This window comes from Lynx canadensis, chromosome F1 (genome assembly GCF_007474595.2).
Source record: "Lynx canadensis isolate LIC74 chromosome F1, mLynCan4.pri.v2, whole genome shotgun sequence".
In the NCBI taxonomy this organism is placed as follows: Eukaryota; Metazoa; Chordata; class Mammalia; order Carnivora; family Felidae; genus Lynx; species Lynx canadensis.
The window spans coordinates 34,214,196-34,234,458 of NC_044319.2; positions in this window are offsets into that span (position 1 = coordinate 34,214,196).

A 20,263-nucleotide genomic window follows, 5' to 3' on the forward strand; every position below is an offset into this window, starting at 1 on the left:
CCTCTCTCCTCCCTACCCTTCCCTGTTACTCTCAGAGCTGCCGCGAGCTAACAAGTGTTAAAAGCCCTTAGATCTATTTAGAGGGAAGGCCAATTTACTCTGATTAAATGCAAGGTAGCGTTCAATTAGCAGAAGATAAACACAACATATCAACCCACTATGATAATTTTTAAATCAAAAGTTAGAGCACACAGAGGCTGCTGCAATAATAATTGACTAATTTAATGATGATGGAGTTTTTTTAAGATCTTGCCGTTCTCTAAGAGTATGTATGAAGGACACCCCTAATGTTAATTACAGCTTGCTTCATTAACAACTTAACCGAAAGGCCACACTTTGTGAAATTATTTGGGAGCCTATGAGGAATGAGAGTTGATGGAAGGAAATTACCAGGAGTAGCTCTCCCATCAGCGAATGAAGGCTATGATCTATAAATCATTAGTGGGGGGCCTTATGGTGACGGGAACAGAGAACTTCGAGTGTATGGAGAGGAGCAGGGTGGGTGGATGGCTGGGAAGAAAGTGTGAAGGCACAGGCCTCTTTGTATCTGTGCCCCCATGGTAGCCAAGGCCCAGGCCGCCAGGCAGGTACCGGGTGGTTCTGTTTGGCAGACGGTGGTTGCTCACACCTCTGGGCTCTGCCTGACAGCTGGAGTCCCCTCCCACAGAGTGCGAGGGCTTTGACCGACGGCAAGTGCGTGGGAGCTAAGGACGAATCCATTGGCCTAGGCTGCGGCTGGAGGGAAGATGTGCAGATTCAGCCCGCGACATGTGCACAACTGTCCCAACTAACTTGGGAGACTGAGAGTCTAGGGACAACCCCAAAGGTTGCTGCAACAGGGGACCTTTTTTTTTTTTTTTAATGTTTATTTATTTTTGAGAGACAGAGAGAGAGTGAGAGAGCAGGGGAGAGGCAGAAAGAGAGGGAGACATGGAATCCGAAGCAGGCTCCAGGCTCTGAGCTGTCAGCACAGAGCCGGATGTGGGGCTCGAACCCACGAACCGGGGGATCATGACCTGAGCCAAAGTTGGATGCTCAACCGACTGAGCCACCCAGGGGCCCCTCAGCAGGGAACCTTTTACAAATACCGATTTCTGGCTCACACGCCCAGACATTGACTCCATATGGGGGCTGCTGTGCAGGGAATGTCTGTGCCCTCCCCCAAACTCCCGTGTTGAAACCCTCATCCCCAGTGTGATTGATGGTATTCGGAGATGGGGCCTTTGAGAGATGACTAGGTCACGAGGTGGAGCCCCTGTGATGGGACTAGGGCCCATGTAGGAAGAGACACGAGGGGAGTGTCATGTGAGGGGACATGTGAGGGGAGGACACCTGCCAACCAGGAAGAGGGGCATCGCCAAAGACTGACTCTGCCAGCACCTTGATCTTGGACTTTCCAGCCTCCAAAACTGAAAGAAATAAATCTGTCTTGCTAACTGCTTCCACTGCTCCCCACACCCCCCAACCCCGTCTGTGGTGCTTTTCTTAGAGCAGCCCAAACGGACTAAGGTAGCACATGATCTTAGCATCAAGATTTTTTACAGCGCTGCCTGCCTGGGTGATTCTAATGTGCAGCAAAATCTGGGGATTGCTAGGCTCTGGTCCAAACCCAAGGTCTAGGGCAGATGAAAGGTTCTAAGCCCCGCAGCAAATTCTGGAACATGGAAAGAACATATTCATAGCAAAACCGCTGATCGTTAAAGGTTGGGGTCTTGAGAGAGAACAAGGTCTTTCGCGTTGAGAGACCAGGGTCCAAATCCCAGCACCACTGCTGATTCTGAGAAATTATTCTCCCTGAGTTTTCTGCTCTGCAAAATGGGAGTAACAGTGCTTTCCTCAGAAGTGGTACAAGCTTTATGGCTCATGGGTTTGAGCCCCGCGTCAGGCTCCGTGCTGACATCTCGAGCCGGGAGCCCGATTCAGATTCTGTGTCTCCCTCTCTCTCTCTGTCCTTCCCCTGCTCATGCTCTCTCTGTCTCAAAAATAAACAAACATTAATCATTTTTTTAAAAAGAAGTTGTATGAGCCATAAATGAAATAATACATTTTTTGTAATAATTAATGATTAATACATTATGTATTAATGTATGTATTCATTACATAAATAATAATTAATTATTAATTAATTAATAATGATTAATACATTATGTAATAATCATTACATAAATGAAATAATACATTGAAGGCAGAACCTGGAATACAGTGAGTGGGCGAATGATTTGTCTAACCAATGAGGATTAACTAACTAGCAAAAAAAAGAAAAAGAGACTCATGGGCCAATCAGCGTCTAGAACTTGGTTGAAGTTGCCAAGGAACCGTGAGCATTTGGGAAGTGCCTGAAATAAACCCAGGCCACTGTGGTCATAACCGTACTGTCCCGTATGCTGGCTAGCCAACAGGCACGGTTCTAGGCACTTCACAAACACTTCTTGGGATGTTAACTGTCAGATAGTCAGTAAGGATTTTCTGGCAAAAGCGGGCCAGAGAATAGCTGCCCCTAAGAAACTCCGCTGAGCCGAAGCGCTCACCGCCCTTCTCTAAGCCGTGGGTACTGAGCCCATAGCTGTTCCTTCCCCTGTGGCTAAGATGTGATTTGCTGGCGAGAAGACTGGACTCGGCGAAGGGCCTCAGGTCCGCCACTCCCAGGCCGACCGGCTGCGGGGACGCTTCTCTGCCGCTCTGAACCCCAGTTTGCTCCACCAGCTATAAAGACAGCGGCCTCACCGAGTGCAAAGCGTGAAACGAGATAATCCGTGTGAGAGTTCAGATCGCGGTGCCAGGTTCACGGCAAGAACCCAATACCCAGCTGGCAGAACAGCACCTTGTAAATAGCAGAGGCAGGAGGCGCGGGTGGGAGCCCGGAAGCAGGGAGCCTGGATTCTGGGAGGAGATAGAAACTTCCGCGGAATATGCTACCCCACCCCACGGCCCAGCGCGCACCAGGTCTGATGAGCTCTTGAAATCATCCTCTTCTAGGGGCCAGGCATATGCATACACCTGCGGGCACTTTGTTCCAAGCCAGCCCCTCAGCTGGGGCTGAGGAAACCGAAAGGACCAGGCAGCAGGCTGTGAGTCCCGCAGGCACGCTGGCCCCGCATCCCCATTAGACTGCGAGGTCCAAAGCCCCACTCGGCGCCAATCCTTTCTGCAGGCAACGGCCAACCCCCCAACTAGGAGAATCAATGGATTTTTCTCCCCACCGATACCTAAATAGCTATTTGAATGTGTTCTGTAACAGGAGGAGCTGTTGAACAAAAGGTCAGGGCTGATCTGAAGTCCGTCTTTCCATCGGCAGTTGCTTTTAAACACGCAATGCTCCAGCTCTGCGAGGCCCTGAAGATAAAAAAAAAATTATATAAATGTACAAATGACTTTATGACTTTGATTATGCAACTTCTGAGAAAATAGCCATCTGAACCGTTAAGGAAGACTAAAGATATTGTGATAAAGAAGACTCTTTGAAATTCTGCTTTTAAAAAAAAAAAAAAAAATCTATGTCATGAGATACGAATGTAGCCAAAGCCTTGATAAAAGTCGTGTCAGCCTTTTGCCACAGAAGCTGCCGAAGCATGAAAGAGACCACGGGCCTGGAGATCTTTGCTGCCTTTAAAGTCTGGCTTATTAACATGCATTAGAGTCTTCCTGAAGATGGGTCTGGCCAAAGGTTATCAACGGAAACTTAATTTAATGAGCCCAGAACACAGGGAGAGGAGCCCTGTAAAGCCAACACCGAGAGGAATTTGGGGCAAGGGCATTTCATTTTCTGAAGAGGAGAAACAAAGATAAACTCATTAAAGCGCAAGGTACTATATTGTTGGTTTTTTATCCTCAGAGTGCCGCTCTCCCAGTAAGGGGGTGCCACTCACTCTCAGCTCGGAGGCTAACACCCCTCCCCACCCAGAATGGAAGCTGATGGTAATAGAAGCTGGGGGGTGGGGGTGGGGAGGGCGGGAAGAGAAGGGCTACGGGAAAGGCTGTTGTGTAGACCAGCAGCGCGGTTGAGATACGACAGGAGTCTGTCCTGTCAGCCAACAGCTTCCTCCAAGGCTGAGGCTGTGCCTCCTGCGATTTGGTGAGCCGTAGACCTAACCATGGCGGTTGTGCAAACGCAGGTTAAAAACTCTGGAAGTCCTAAGGAGGGAGGGAGTCGCTGCCAGCAATGTTGCAGCTGCTCCCCAGCCATGAGAATGAATTGTTCCAAGGCTAGAATGGTAAAGACACCTTTCAATGAAGGGTCATAGACCGACATGCCTATGGGACGCAGGCACCCAGCGTAAGTTAGTGAATCAGGCCAGCCCTGAGATAGAGGGCATGTTGGAGTGAGATTGTGGCTCTTTTTCTTTTTTTTCCCACTTTAATGTTTATCTACTTATTTTGAGAGAGAGAGAGAGAGCAAGCACGAGCAGGGAAGGGGCAGAAGGAGAGGGAGAACAAGAATTTCCAGCAGGCTCCGCGCTTGTTAGCAAAGAGCTCCGTCCCATGAACTGAACAGAAATCAAGAGTTAATGCTTAACCGACTGGGCCACCCAGGCGCCCCGGGGCCGTGGCTCTTCTTAACGGGGCACCCAACCTGCCTTCCTGGCGCATGGTTGCCCTACTGGGAGAGCGACTTATTGCCAAATCTGCTTGTCCAAAGGAAGCCGAAACTGGAGTGTTTAGAGGAAAGCTCCTGATTTTAAAGCGCTGGTGACTAGCTCAGTGTTTTTTAAACTTTTAAACGCGGTGAGCCAAGCAAAACATGTCTGTGGAATGTATATAGCCAAAAAGCCTCTCAATCTGGGGCCTATTACTAGACGAGTAAATGGTATTGGATGGCATTGTGCAAATGCCGAAAGTCAGAGGGAGAAGGAAGTACCTGTTGGAACGGCCGAATGAATGATAGCATTTGCCTGAGTTTGTGGAAAATATCACCCAACCAGGACTGCCATGAGTGGCCACACTTCTTATATATTACACAACTCCGGGGGGGCACCATTTATAACGAAGACTACATACATGGACCCTCTAGAAACCTCAGAGTGCCCAGTCTACACAACCACACTCCCGCAGCCCTGGTTGTGACACATACCCGGTCCTTCATTTCAAGTGGGTTCTTGAGGGACAGAGAGCAAACTCATTCAAGTCCTCACCCTTGATTCAGATGGAGCAGAACGCCCATGCTTGATCCTCAAGAATGATTTTGATTCTGATTTCATCAAGATTACTTAGAAACAACTCCTTGGCGTGGTCAACAATACCCAGCAGGAACGGGATTTTTTTTTTCTTTCATCTCACTCGCTGCAAAGTAGGATGATCCCAACTTCCATTAGCATAGACCCAGGGGACTGTACTTTGGTAGTGACTCAGCCTAAGGACGCTCACGTGTGAGATTTTATTTCAATTGTAAAAATATAAGTTATATAAATTCCAGTGGCTTTGTGTGTAGTATATTTATAAAATTTGCCATGGAAGATTGATGGTTGGGCTGTATATTCTGTGCTAGATTAATGTAATAATGAAACGTGATGTATGCCCTCATAGGGTGTAAGGTTATATCTCAAATGACCCAGAGGTTTCAAAGGCAGTGACAACACCGGCTGGCCTCTGGAGCAGTAAGCTACCTGTGCAACCGTGCAACCGACCTCATGGTAAAGGATAGAAAGGGAGCGCCAGAAAGTGGCAGAAGGACACTTTCCTAGCATCTTGAATCCAGAAATCGTTATTTTCCTCGGAAACTCAATAGGGACAGAAACACGTGCCTGCAGTAAGTATCTTCAAGGAAGAGAAATAAATGAATGTGCTAGGGAATGTGATGAGCTGCCTTTCAGTAGCTCAGAAAATATGTAACCAGTAATTCCCATAAATATTTAATAATAAGCCAGATATATAAAGACAAAGGGAGATACAAACACATTTGTTACACAGTATTAAAATGCATCATAACATTTGTTGACTAAAACGATATTTCAATTTACATAATCCCCCAAAGACAGAGTTTCAGTCCTGATGACAAACAGTGACAATCTCTAAGGGAGGGGATGAAAAAGAGGGTTGGGTCTCTCGGCTGACCCTGTCTCTGCTTGTCTTGGTGGCAGTGGTGGGGCAGGACAGATCCCTGGGTTGCTGGATCACTAATGAGGACCTTAATACTCATCTGCATAGGGGCTGTCCTACGACAGACAGAGTCTCTAGAACATAAGGAAAAAAAACCCCCAAAACTATGAGACATTCTTCTCTTTGGTTACCACTGGGTCAGCCCGTGCAAATAAAAATCGAGCGTTCAAAATAAGAATGGCTACATCTGACGTGTTCAATGCTTTATGCGGGGCGGGAAAAATGAACTGTCACAAACAAAGAAATATCAGATCGGAACAGTGCAGGAGCCTAATAAACATCTTCATGAAAAGTTAAAACGGCTGCCTCATTTGTCTGCAGCATGAGTCAGGCACCACTGGGAGGGAGCTCCTGCTTCCCTTCCAAATCAAGGACAATCTGCTGGCTTCAAAATAAAGAAAAGGAAAGAGAAGGGGGCCCCGTCTGGTCAATGATTTATTTATGGAGCCCAGAAAACTCTTCTCCTCTAAAATGCTATTTTTCCTGGGTTCTAACCCTTCAATCTTCTTCCAGCCTGGGAATATATGTTTCTCTCGTCCATGTATTTTTCAGTGGTTTTCATTATTACATGACACATAGTTCACCTCCATCTACATTGCCAAGATCTCAACGGGGTTGCCGCTCCGAAATTCAGAATCAATGCTTTGTCTCGCCTGAGGACCTCGCCTGTTTCCCCTCTGGAGGAAAGACCTCCCGACCCCAGGAAGAGGCTGGGAGCAGAGCAGTGGGAAACAGTGGCATCGGCAATCGGTAATGTCCACGGTTTGTACACAAATGACTTTTGAAAAATGAAGAAGAGAGAAGGGTAAATGAGCAAGCAGCCCAAAAGGTAGCCTGTTGCTAGGTAGAGAAAAAAACATCTTAGCCCGTGTCCTTGAGGGATCCCAGTTGTCTCGGACTTTAGGATGACTCTCTATAAATACTCGTGGATTTGAGGGACGGGGACATAAAAGAGACTCCAAGCAATAACCCCTAGGTATGGGTGAGCCTGCACGTTAGAGAACTCGGTGTGAACCGCGTGTTGACCTTTAATAGAAAAACGGGTGTGAACGAGCTTCCAGGACTACATAAGTGGCATCACAAAATACATCCCAGCCCAACGTCCGGGGTCTGAAGGGCAACATCAGTCGGCACTGAGAGAGACGTAGCCACCCATTTGCTTCTCCGGCTGCTCAGAGAAATACTTCTAAGGGACTAGTATTTATTTACAGAATCATTCTTTTAGGAAGATGCTCCACGGTTCCTCATTCCCTGCCCACAGATTTGCTCAGAAAACTGGCCACAGACCAGAGTGCAGTTCAGGTGTTACCTTCTTGAAGGAGCCTTTCTTTCTGCTCTGTATCCTGTAGCTGCTTATGTAGTGGCACCTGTTCATACTGCAGTGTAGCTCTTGGTTGAATGAATATTTCTCCCACGAGAATGAGAGTTCTCAAGGGCAAGACCAAGGCTCATTCAGCTCTGTATCCTCAGCACCTAGTACAGTGCCTGGCACATAGCATGGAATCAGTAAATCATCGCTAATTTTTTTGTCGACTGGAAATTTACTCCGATTTCCGTTTTTCTCTCCCTGCCCCCTACGGTACTTTGGGTGTTTTCTTACCTTTAAGAGTACTTTTCTGGTCCTCTGTCTTTTCCCATTTGGGTACTCTTCTCTCTCCTTCTTTCATTCTTATCATTTGTCACTACATCTTCCTCCCCACCCCCCATCCTCTTTCTCTAGTCTTGGCCTTGGGTCTACCAAGGATCCACGTGGGTGTTTCCTAACAAAGTATTCCCAGAATTTTCTTAAAGAAAGGCTACGTTTTGGTTCTTTGACATCCCTTGGGATCACCAGAGAGATGAGATGGTATGAAACAGTGAAATCTCTCAGTGGAGTAAGAGAGAGGAGAAAGGTAACCATGCCATCTATACTCCCACTAGGATAGGGAGGCTGGATAGGAAGTGGGGGATCCTATGGTAACAACCAACTTTGAGTCTCACTGGAAATTAGCCCAGAATCCACAAGGAGATCCACACCCACGAGGTAGGCCTTCCCTCATTTCACATAACAGGTAGATAGAGGTGGCTATCTCTGCTTTAGGGGATCAGCCTTTTTGTTGTTGTTTTTTTCTTCCCTACTCAGGAGGGCACAGCCAAAACTGACATACTTTTCTTTCTTAGGAAAGGATACCCTAAGTCCAGAAGTCAGGAAATGAATAGAATCGTCCAATGGCAGACTCCATTAGTAACATCTCAATGCTCTCCAAACATAGTCCTCCCAGGGATGCCACATTCAGCAATTCTGAGATGTGCCCATACAGCCTGTGACATTAATCAAATTCATGAAGGCAGGCTGAGGCCAGAATGCTTAAGGCCAACGCATCCTAACATGTTCTTCCTCCATTACGGGGAGAAAGCAAGCCTCAGTGTAACGTGACATCATCAATCTAAGTAGGCAAGTGGAATAGATTTCCCGATTACCAGGTTAAGCGATGCATCAAACAGGAGCGAGCCTGGTCATTACTAATCATTTAAATTTAGGAAGACTGAGCTCAGTGACATTATCAGGCCCACATTAAAGAGTGACTTCTCTCCGCTATCAGGGATGTATTGGTGTCCCCTCCAGGATTTATTACTATGGGAAGCTGCAAGATCGGCTGAGGCAGCAACTATCTATGGAACCAGCACCCCATCCATCATCCCCATGACCCCAATTCTGGTCGGCCTTGAGGGGCTGGGGCCTCTAATCTCTCCCCTTGTTGGGGCCCTTCAGTGGTCAAGTCTACAGGCAGACAGACTAAAGAGCAAGCATTTAGAAATGAGTTCAATTAGAATACCTTGTTATATTGTCATTAAATCCCCAACCAGCTTATTTCTCTCTGGTATTCTTTTTGGAAAAACACAATGATTGATCATACTCTAGACTCCGATAGCCGTCTGAGCCCAAAGATGGCTTTTTCCCAAGATATACATGCTTCAAACCCACCCCCAGGGGTTTTATTTCACTGTTCTACCGGGGCCCTCAGGTATGTAAATGGAAAATGAAATCCTCAGGTGATTCCGAATCACACACATCATTAATAATCACTGATTTGGAGGGTCCCCTTTGGGAAGAAGCTAGGGAGTGGAGTTGATATCTAGGAACTCCCCACCAACAAGATCACTAAGCAAAGAGCCACCAACTGGGCTTGAAAACCAGAGTAAAGACATTGGTCAGGAACAAGGTCTCGGGCATCATCCTTCTATGCCAGCACTTCTAGAACTTTAGTGCACATGTGAATCACCTGGGAAACTTGTTGATGTCTGGACTCTGATCCAGTAGGTCTAGAGTGGAGCCTGAAACTCTGCACTTCTGACAAACTCCCAAGTGACACCAGGGCTGCTGGCCCATGAACCACACTCTGAGTCGCAAGGATCTGGAAGAACGGTTCTCAAACTTGACCTCACGTTAGAATCACCTGGGGAGCTTTTAAAACTCCCAGTGGCAGGCTCAGCCCAGACCAATCAAATTAGAATCTCCAGGGGTGGACCCCAGGCACCAGTATTTTTTTTTTTAAACCTCCCTGGGTGATTCCTTTGTTCAGCCTAGGTTGAGAATCATTGATGTACACTGATGAACAGCTCCACTCCTGTGGCTGAATTCAGGAATTACTCAGTCTTCTATGTTGGCTATTTTGATGGTGGGCATTTAGTATAAAAATCCACCTTTATCTCAAACACATAGGCCAGTGCTTATCAGGAAGCCGACCCCACTTCCTGCTCCAGGTATGGTTCTGAGGGGTGCAAAGGTTATTTGACTTCCCCCGGTGGTTGCTGAAGAATATGTATATCACCTAATATGAGTCAATGGATGTCAAGAGAGGCTCCTGAAGTCTGTCTTAAATATAGATATACATGAACCAATAAATGTCTTATTGCTTAACCTAGTTTTATTTAGATGACTATATCTTCTCATATGGGCACATGGCTTATGTAGAACAAAGGACTGGATACTGCAGTAAAACCCTCCTCATACGTCCCCAAATGGGAACAGGTCTACCAAATTTGACTAAAACTTATCCCACCCCGCTTAACCTTCCTTCACCTCCATTTCTTCTGCTATCCTCTCCTCTCTGTAGAAACGGCAAGTGGAAGGTGACGGGAATGGCCTGGGACTGCAAGCTGTGCCCACCCTCTCGTAAGAAGAATGCCCTTGGAAAAGTCCCCAGCTTTACTTAAGCCCTGGCTTGCTGATTTTTAGCCGAATAAGAGTAATATCTGTGTCACAAGGCTTTGGTGAGCATCAAATGAGATAATAGATGTGCAAGCATCCTGCAAATGGTAAGTTGCTATAAAAATGTCATCTGTGTTTTTTTGTGGCTGCTGCTTGCTGTTAGGAAAAATAAGCAGTGATCCCAAAGGTGGAAGTTTATTCATAGTACTAGTCATTGTGCATCCATGCACCGTCTCATGGAGAACCCAGGCAAAGCTGGGTGTACTGCTCGTTCTGGCAGAGTTCCCATCTGAGAAGGTGTCCCTGAGTTATCTAGAGCAATCAGGGTGGAGGAAGAGACATAATCCTGCTGTTCCTTGCAAGAAGTGGGGGGAGCGGGGGTGGAGGGAGAGAAAAGGAGGTGCAACCTAAAATGATTTTAATTATTTTCTAATTCACTACATCATTAGGAAGACAGGGAAAACTCTTAAGCCTTAAGACATGGTGATCTAATGTCATTGATTTCACATATATTTTATGAGTGATGAAATATGATGAAGCTGGAGAGAAGACGTTTTCAAATATGATAAGACTAGAGAATCTTCCAAGCCCATTTATAAAAAGAAGTCAAGTCATGGGCTCAGGGTGAGTTGCAAAAGTCAGACTTCGAGATGCCCCTTTGTGGGTTAGACCTGAAAGCTTCCTGACTCCACAGACCGACTGAGGGTGTGTTGGCTGCCTCCTTGACAATTATGAATCTGAGAATTATTAAGTGTATGTCCACTAAAATGTAAGTTTCTCTAGATCGTTCACCATCACGTCTTCAGCCTTTAGCACAGAGCATGGTGCATCGGAGGCCCTCATACATTTCAAATGAATGAAACTCAAGTCTCTTGCACTGCACTGCGCCCTTCAAAAATAAGGGAACATGACCCTTTCACTAACGCCACTGGGCTTGTATTATTTGGGGGCCTATATGCAAAAATAATTTAACGAGAAACAAGTCAACAATGTTGAAAATCATGCAACTAAGTACCAAAGAGCTACTACCAACGGTGAGGGACTAGCGTTAACGGAGCAAAGAAAAATGAGGATGGGCTAGAGTTACACAGAACAGCCTCCCAGATGAAGTAGAATGTATCCCTATCCTCCAGTTCCTAGCATGCTGCCTTGAGCAATTATACAGTCTTTAAATATTCAGTCAAATGGCTTTATTTCCAGATGATAATCTCTTCATGATCCTTCTAAGGTGAAACTAAGCAAAACTCAATCAACCCACCTTAAGTATAAATTATTAGTAATGTTAACATACATATAGTGAAGTTCACCATACGAAGGCATATGTTGTAGTCCATCTTTGAAGTTATAATAAATTGTACGTGGCTGGAAAGGGAGTAGAAGGCAGACCAAATATTCCCAAGAGAACACCACTGCCTGCCTGTTTGGGAAGTCTCCCTTTCTTGGGTTGGTTAGAGATAAGCCAAAGCCCCATAAGCTGGGCTGCAATGGCAATTTTTTGTGCACCTTCTAAGCCCAGTAATTAATAAATGATTTGTTTATATTTGTTGTATTCTAGCAACAACTCTAAAAGGGTCATATCCTGCCCTTACTTTACCAATGGAGAATCTAAGGAACACAATACTTCAGTAACTTGCAAAGAGTCACATGGTCAGTAAGTAGCAGAACCAGGCTTCGAACCCAGATCTGACTGCAGGGACAATGCTCTGAACCGGATGCTACCCCACCTTCTCTCTCCTGCCGTGTTATTAAACCAGACTTTTTTCTAAAAAGAGAATAAGACTCCACTGTTTCACGACCTACTTGGAAACAGAGTATGGCCCAGATAGAGGATGGACTGTGTCTTCTTCTTCCTCAGGGCCAAGAAACTGTCCTGCAATAATCTGGAGGCCCGTGAGCCACATGACAACCATAGGTGAACTAGGGTTCAAAAGGTAACTAGAGTTTGCTAGACTTGTGAACTGAGTTTGGAGTCCTGGAGTCACTGATATGGTAATGCAAAGGCAAAAAGGATAGTCACTGAAGAGGATGACTTAAAGAACCCAAGTGAAGAATTGGCTACATTAAATGAAGGAAAACTAATTCGGAGGTCACTAACTCCGCATGGGGGTGGGAGACGAAAAAATCAGAACTCTTTTTATAAGATTGGGAATTCACAAATAGTCTCTGCTGTGATTGGAGACAGGAGAATGTATTTCGGGCGATAAAGTAGGAAGAGGTCAATAACATTTCTGAAAGCACAGATGACCAGTTGAAAAGACTATCTTACGAAAATGAATCTATTACTGAAGTGCTGGACCAACAAAGGAAGTAGAGGTTGAAGTCAAGGCCGTAAGGATTCAGCAAACTGTTGCTAAAGTAACAATCCATTACGAGGCCTATGTAACACAAGAAACCTTGAAAAGGATGATTGATAAAAACACTTGGATGGATATAGAGAAGGACAAAAAATTGTGTGGAGGTGTATAGCCTAGATTACTTATAGAAGACTGGTATCATCAGTAAAAAATAGAAAAAACACAAATATTCAGTTAGGAGAAAAGTTAACGACAGTAATGGCTACCATTTTTTCATTGAAATATCACTGTGCCAATCATTGTATCACTCTTCAGACCCTATGTAATTGAGTCTTCACAAACATACTGTGCTCTAGGCAATTGTTGTTCTCTTCTACAATAATAAAAAAAAAAAGTCTCAGGTTAAGTTATTTGCCTAAAGTCACATAGGTAGCAAGAGATGGTCCCAAAATAATGAGATGAGTCTTAAACATTTTGAGATATCGACAGAGTATTACAAAAGAAATACTGAAATACAATTTGGAAAATGGGGTAGGAAGAAAATTAACTGGAGGTATCATTGTAATGATTTTGTTGCCTGAAGGGACCACCACGACCTGTGCCTTAATGGCACCAAGGTGAGGGTGTGAGGCTGGAAACGCAAATTAGGGAGCATCTTCATGACCTTGTCAAGAAAAGATGGTTTCCTGAAGAATATCCAAAGGAGGTTGGGGAGCAGGACTACATGACAGGATTTTGTGAATGCTCATAAGTCAAGAGTAGTTTGACCATTAGGATGTCCATTATCCAAAAAAAAAAAAAAAAAACAGAAAAAAAGTATGTGAAGAAACTGGAACCCTTGTGCACTGCTGATGGGAATGTAAACAGGCACAGCCGCTGTGAAAACCAATATATGAGATCTAAAATGGCTAAAATAATGATGGGAAATAACTACTGTGTTTCAGCATAATGGAAAAAAAGATAATGGCTAACATGGTAAATGCTATGCTATATTTAGTTTATCAGAATTTTAGAAGCGTAAAGTTGGATGTAGAATGAGGCTCTTCCACTCTGCATTATGTGTGTTGCGAGGAGGTTGGAGAGGTCCAACTAACCATCTTAAAGGACCGTCCAACGCACCGTCTTAAAGAGCCTAGCATTAGGGAAAACAAGTTACAGGTGTATGGTTGCTTATTTTTATGCTCTGACCCACCTCATCTAAAGAAGAGAGACTGGGATTAATTAACAACATGATTTCAAGAATTTAATAACAAATTCATCCATTTATTCCCCCACTAAGTGTTACCTTTCGTATAGCACGTAAGCCACCTCTGGTCCCAACGTGACATCAGAGGAAAAATCCATAATTGGGATTAAGGAACCAAAGGGCGAAACTAAAAACGAGGACAATTGTCTCCTGGCGGAGAGTTCTTCATCCTGGCACTGAGTGCCTCAGGGAGCATTAAACCTTGTTTTCTGGAAGTATTCAGGCACAGGACAGGGTCAAATCTTCTGGGTTTAAAAATAGAAGCAAGGCATGGCCGCCATCACTCTACAACTCCCTCCCTACCTTCCGATCTGTAGGTCACTGAGCTCTGTGTTGTTTTCTGCTAAGTGCCTCATACAGACTTGGAGATTCCTGGAGCCTTCTTAGCTTGAGCAAAGAGACAACACACAATGTTCCAAAGCTATGCAAACCCTTAAATGGGGGCTGAGGGAGAGGGTTTGGCATTTAGTGGAGACAATTCTCCCACACATTTCTCATCTCAGAGATGTTACAACTCCTGACGGCTTCAATCTTTCATTTTAGAGATTTCTATTGATTGGGTAAGAATCACACACATTTTGTCCACAGCACAGAGATATCAAAGCAAATTTTTCCCCTAGTGCCATTTCCCCAGGGAATGGAAATGATTGATTTTTATTGGTTCGGCTTCTAGGATACTCACATCTCAATCCAGCCAATTTTCTTTGGAGAGAGCCCACTCCAGTCCACTTAATTGTATTTTCTAACCAAGGAGTTGAAAGAGATTTGTCATCTTTACAGTCCAGAGGACATGAATCTCCAGACTCGTCTTCCAATTGTGTGAGCTTGTTTCTGAAGTTGGTGATCGAAGAAGGGAGCCAGGGCTTAGGGGGAAAAAAATCACGTAAAAATATAAAGCTAAAAATACAGTGACTGAGATACTGGCAAAAAAAAAAAAAAAAAAAATGAAAACAAAAACTGAATCAGGGCATGAAGGAATTGAGAGTTCTGAGGAGAAATCATGTGCTCCCCACTTTCCTAACTTTTGTTGGACAGCAATTACTGTGCATTGTCTTTATTTGGATCTGAATGAAGAAGAACCACTTAGAGGCTAATAAAGTCCCCTCCCCCCCCCCAATTCCCTGATTACATCTTCTTTCCTGTTTGCCTTTTCTCTAGGCTCATCCTCTACTTCCATGAACCTCTCACGGCACCCACCTCTGCTTCTCTTAACTTTCATTTAATCTCACACCAGCTCCCATGTCCCACTTGTCTCCTCAATATCTTGCTCCAGAGCAAATTAGGAATGCTAACCAATTTTGAGACTTTGGAAAAATCCATGCCCAGGGGAAAAGGGAAGGCTCCCTCCATTCTCTTGGCAAAAGAAAAGATGCCCAGCTTAGGTTTCTTCTGACATTGCCACTTTCTAGCCCTTGAATTTTTCCTTACTAAAATGTGACACTGGGGGCACCTGGGTGGCTCAATCAGTCAGGCCTCTGAGCCTTGACCTCAGCTCAGGTCATGATCTCATGGTTTATGAGATTGAGCCCTGTGTCAGTCTCTGCACTGACAGTGTGGAGCCTGCTTGGGATTCTCTCTCTCCCTCTCTCTGCCCCTCCCCACCTCTCTCTCAAATAAATAAATAAACTTAAACATGTAACATTGTATGTGAAATATACTTAAATAAATAGTGATAGATAGATAGATAGATAGATACCACACACACACACACACACACCTGATAATTTCTATGCATTGAACTTCTCCAAACCTTATCCTACATTGCTACATACTTCTATTTTGTGCATGGATTTATTTTCATCTTCTCTATTGCATAACATTCCCATTTGGACTATAGTATTCCTGTGGGCCCTCTAATATTGTTTATTTTGCTTCTTCTACAACACCTACCAAACACAATGTTGGGCAAGACTTTGGAAATGTCACAAGATGGTGCTGCAAAGTGGTAATATCACTTATGTTCTTTTCTAGAAAACCACACTGAAAATCAAAGAACCCGAGTAGTACTGGGACTGCAGAGAAATTGCTCGATTTTTTCTACCAAGGCTGCCATTTCCTTTTTGTTTTTTTTTTTGTAACCTTTCTAGCCAGTCTGTAAACCCCAGAAGAGAAGTTGTCTTAGTTTACAGTCAATCATCATTTTTGACACATTGCTGTTAGTTTATTTTTTTACCTATATTTTTATATTACTCAACTTGATCTACTGGGTCAAAATTATTATTTGATGGCTTCAACAATTACTACTGGGGATTCCCTCCAAGCAAAAAGAATTGATGTAATGTAATAATGTAAAAACAATGTAGCAAGCAGGTTGGAAGGTGGCCCCCAAGCAAGGATAGAAAAGATTCTGAGTCAGGTGGCAGTTTCAGTATCCAGCTGCGGAAGGTAGTCTCTTTGAAGAAGATATTGGGAGACAACTCTCCGTGAATGTTTTTACCTTTCTGCATGGTCCAGGCTTTCTAAGCAAAAGTAGTGCAAACTGGGTTAAAAGGATGGTTGAATGGCAAACATTCAGTTAGAGATAACATATTGTCCCAGGGATTTTTTTTAAGTTTATTTAGAGACAGAGAAAGACCTCATGCATACAGGGGAGGGGCAGAGAGAGGAGGAGAGAGGGAATCTCAAGCAGGCTCTGCTCTGTCAGCACAGAACCTGATGCAGGGCTTGATCTCGTGAACCATGAGATCATGGCCTAAGTCAAAATTAAGAGTCAGACTCTTAACCGACTGAGCCAGCCAGGCACCCTTGTTCCAGGGATTTAGAGACTCATCCCCCCTTGGAGCTCATCTGCTATTCTCTTAAACTCTAAGTGAAGAGAAGTAGAGTTTCCTCTCTCCTCCTCAGGCAAGATCTCTCTCTCTCTCTCTCTCTCTCTCTCTCTCTCTCTCTCAAATTTAGAGGGGGTGCAGTTGTGCTAGATATTCTATATAAGCTTCAACTCTCATAATTTTAAGGTTTATCTTCTGTGGGACTAAAGCTTCTGTTCCCAATTACACCATGAAGGGAGCTCCCATCCTCTGTCTTTGGTGCACCAGTTTCCCCAGATTTTTATATGTTCACCAACCCAGAAGCTCATTGAACCCAATTTGGGGGATGGAGTATGATGGCTTCATTTCATAGGCATGGCTGATCAGATCATTGGTCACTGATGATTGATTCAACCTCCAGCCCTTCTCCCCTCCCCCAAGGTCAGGAGGGTGGGGCTGAAAGTTCCAACCTTCTGACCACTGGGGTGGTTCTCCTGGAAACCAGCCCCCAACCTTAGGTAATTTCTGAAAGTTACCTCGTTAACATAACAAGAGACAATGCCTTAAGAAATGCAAAGGGTTTGGGGGAGGCTCTGTACCAAAAATGGGGAGGAAAATCATGATCATTTCTTTTTTACTGATATTTTAAAAATATTTTTCATGGTTTTTATTATTTATTTTGAGAGAGAGAGAGAGAGAGACAAAGTGAGAGCAGGGGAGGGGCAGAGGAAGAGGGAGACACAGACAAAGCAGGCTGCAGGCTTTGAGGTGTTAGCACAGAGCCAGATGCAGAACTTGAACTTAGGAACCCAGGAGATCATGACCTGAGTCAAAGTCAGATGCTTAACTGACTGGGCCACCCAGGTGCCCAATTATCACTTCTTATCATAAATCACTGTATCACAGGTACAAACCCTCCTTCATGCACCGGTAATATCAGGCCCTTGTCACATCATCCCCTGGGTAATTGGGACACAAGAAAGCAGTGCTAAGATGCTCTATGAGTAATGATGTTGTCTCTGCTACAGAGGTTCTGCTGTTTCTTTTGGTGCGTATGTGTGTATGTACTGTTAGAGTGTGTGTGTATTTATACACACATACACATACAAATGATACATATACTCACACACACACACACACACACACACAGACACACACACACCTACATGGCAGGTTAATTTGCTAGCTTGCAGGTAGGGTGGCATCTCAGGTCTGTCACAGTTTGGGACTTACAGGAGACAGCAATCATTATCACAGCATTGGGTATCAATCAAATAAAATACATAAGCAAGAGCTCAATGGGATGTAATTAGATAGGAGCCTCGTGGAGGGAGGCTCTGCCCTTGGCCCTGTATCCCTGCCTTACGAGGACTATGTGCAAGGTGGGATCACTGCCTTGGGGCTCCAGTTGTAAATGCAACAGATTCTCAGTCCTCAGGGAGTTTATCACCTATAGGGGAAGAAAAGGTCCTCCAATCAAAAGACATGGGGAGATGGAATGAGTGAAAAAACAACACCCGTCTATATGCGGCCTACAGGAGACTCATTTCAGACATGAAGACACATAGAGATTGAAAGTGGGGCGATGGAGAAGCATTTATCATGCAAACGGTTGTCAAAAGAAGGCCAGGGAAGCAATACTTATATTGGTCTTTAAGCCAAATATCTTGAAAACAAAAGAGAAATCATTTCTGTGAAAGAAATATATTTAGTACCAGGAGGGATAAAAGGAAGAGGCAGTTGTTATTTTTAGCCACGCATGTTGTGGGTAGGGAGAGGCTGACTGCAGAGTTCTCCTGAAGGGAAAATTTCGATATCTGTATCCATCAGTTAGACAAAGCCATAAAAGCCACACTTCTTGAATTTGTGAATAATACAAGGCAGGGTGCGATGGCCAGTAAACTGGTTAGCAAAATCAAGACTCTGAAATATTTCTACAAACCAGAATGACAAGAAAAGTTAACAAAATGAAACTGTATAGTTATAAGTGTGGAGTGCTCAGCCGGTGAACAGCAGAGCTTACGGAGGAGAAAGGAGAGTTGCGGCTGACTTCCTAAGCTCAAGAGCAGTAAATTTAAACCCCCATATCCCTCCTGATGTGATTTTAAATGCTTTCAAGTAGCAGGTCAACTTTGAGGCTCGCACTAACCCTAAAAGGGCCCCATTGGGCAAGTTTCGCTGTTCCCATGAACAGGAAATGAAAGGGGGCGGCGGGGGAGGTGGTCTCAGAGTCTGAATGATTTGACCACAGTTGTGTAGCAATCGGAAAAGTGATTGAAGAATGGTGTCACAATCAAGGAGTCTCAACAATAATCAGAGTTCCACGTACAGTCTCCTGTGCAACATTTAGGAAGGATGTTGATGGTAAGGTGCCCGTCTATCGAGCTGAGGCAGTAGGATGATGAAGGGTCTAGACATCCAGGCGTACAAGGAATATCTGGAGGACCTTGGGCAGGAACAGAGAAGACAGAAGAAGCGCTATCTGCACGTATCAGAGCAGCTGCCGTGTGGAAAGGAATTAGACTTTCTGTGAATTGGCTGTTCGGTGAAGTGTCCGTGGCACAGAACCAACACCACCGGATGAAACTTACAATGAGGAAGACTTCAGATTATTGTTAAGGGGGAGTGGTCTGTCATCTAAAGGGGAGAAAGATAGGCTTGCAAGAGAGTGACCCCACCACCCCAGTGCCAGTTACAGCCCAGGCTGTGACCAGCCACAAATCACAGCTGTAGTAGAAGGAATCCCTGCCTAAAGAATAAAAAAGCCAATGGCTTCTCAGATCTCTTCCAACCCTAAGATTCTCTTACTTAAATAAAAATCCACAATCCCGGGAAATTCATGTCCCATCGATAGATCTTCCAAATATGCTTCGACATTAAGAACCATGCTGACACCATGAGTTAGCACCATATTCATCTGGGTTATACAAACATCATAAATAGTCATAAGGCCACTCGCATTTCATGACTTTTGCTTTTCGCTAGGCTTCATCCCCCTCCATGAATGAGAAAAAGCATTATTGAATTATTGTCACGGGGAAGTTAAGGGATGAGTTGAAGGTAATATGGCAAGTTCGTCGGGACACCAGAGCCGGGAAACCGGGTCGCCCCTTAGTGGCACTAAGATCTCAGCAACAATATTAGTACGGAAGGATTAACGTGTATAGGAACCGCCCTCACTATGGGACAGGCACTGCTTTCAGCACTTTCCGTCCCTTATCTCATTACATCATTTATTTGTCTATTATTTACCTGTTACATACATCTATTCATTATTATTTACATCTCTTATCACACACACCCTATCAGGTGAGAACTATTACTCCCTGTTTTATAGATAGGAAACGAAGAGGCATGAGCGGGTCCAGTAACTTGTGTAAGATAACAGATGCTGCGTGGCAGGGCTAGATGCCCAACCAATGGCCATCCGACACTCCCCAAACCTGTACAGCTCTCAACCGCAGTGTTGTGCCTTCCCTCTAGATTCATTTGATCTAGAAACAAAGGGACAGCCGCCATATTTGTACATCACGGCTTCTGCGGCCCATGTTGCCAAAGGCACCACATAATCAAGTTTGGAAAGACTCTACCTTAGGAGATAACTCCCTGCCTCGCTCTGCTCCCCGCCCCCCAACTACAGAGCACGGCTGCAGAAGCTTCTCGTCACGGATGCAATGGCGGCAATTAACCG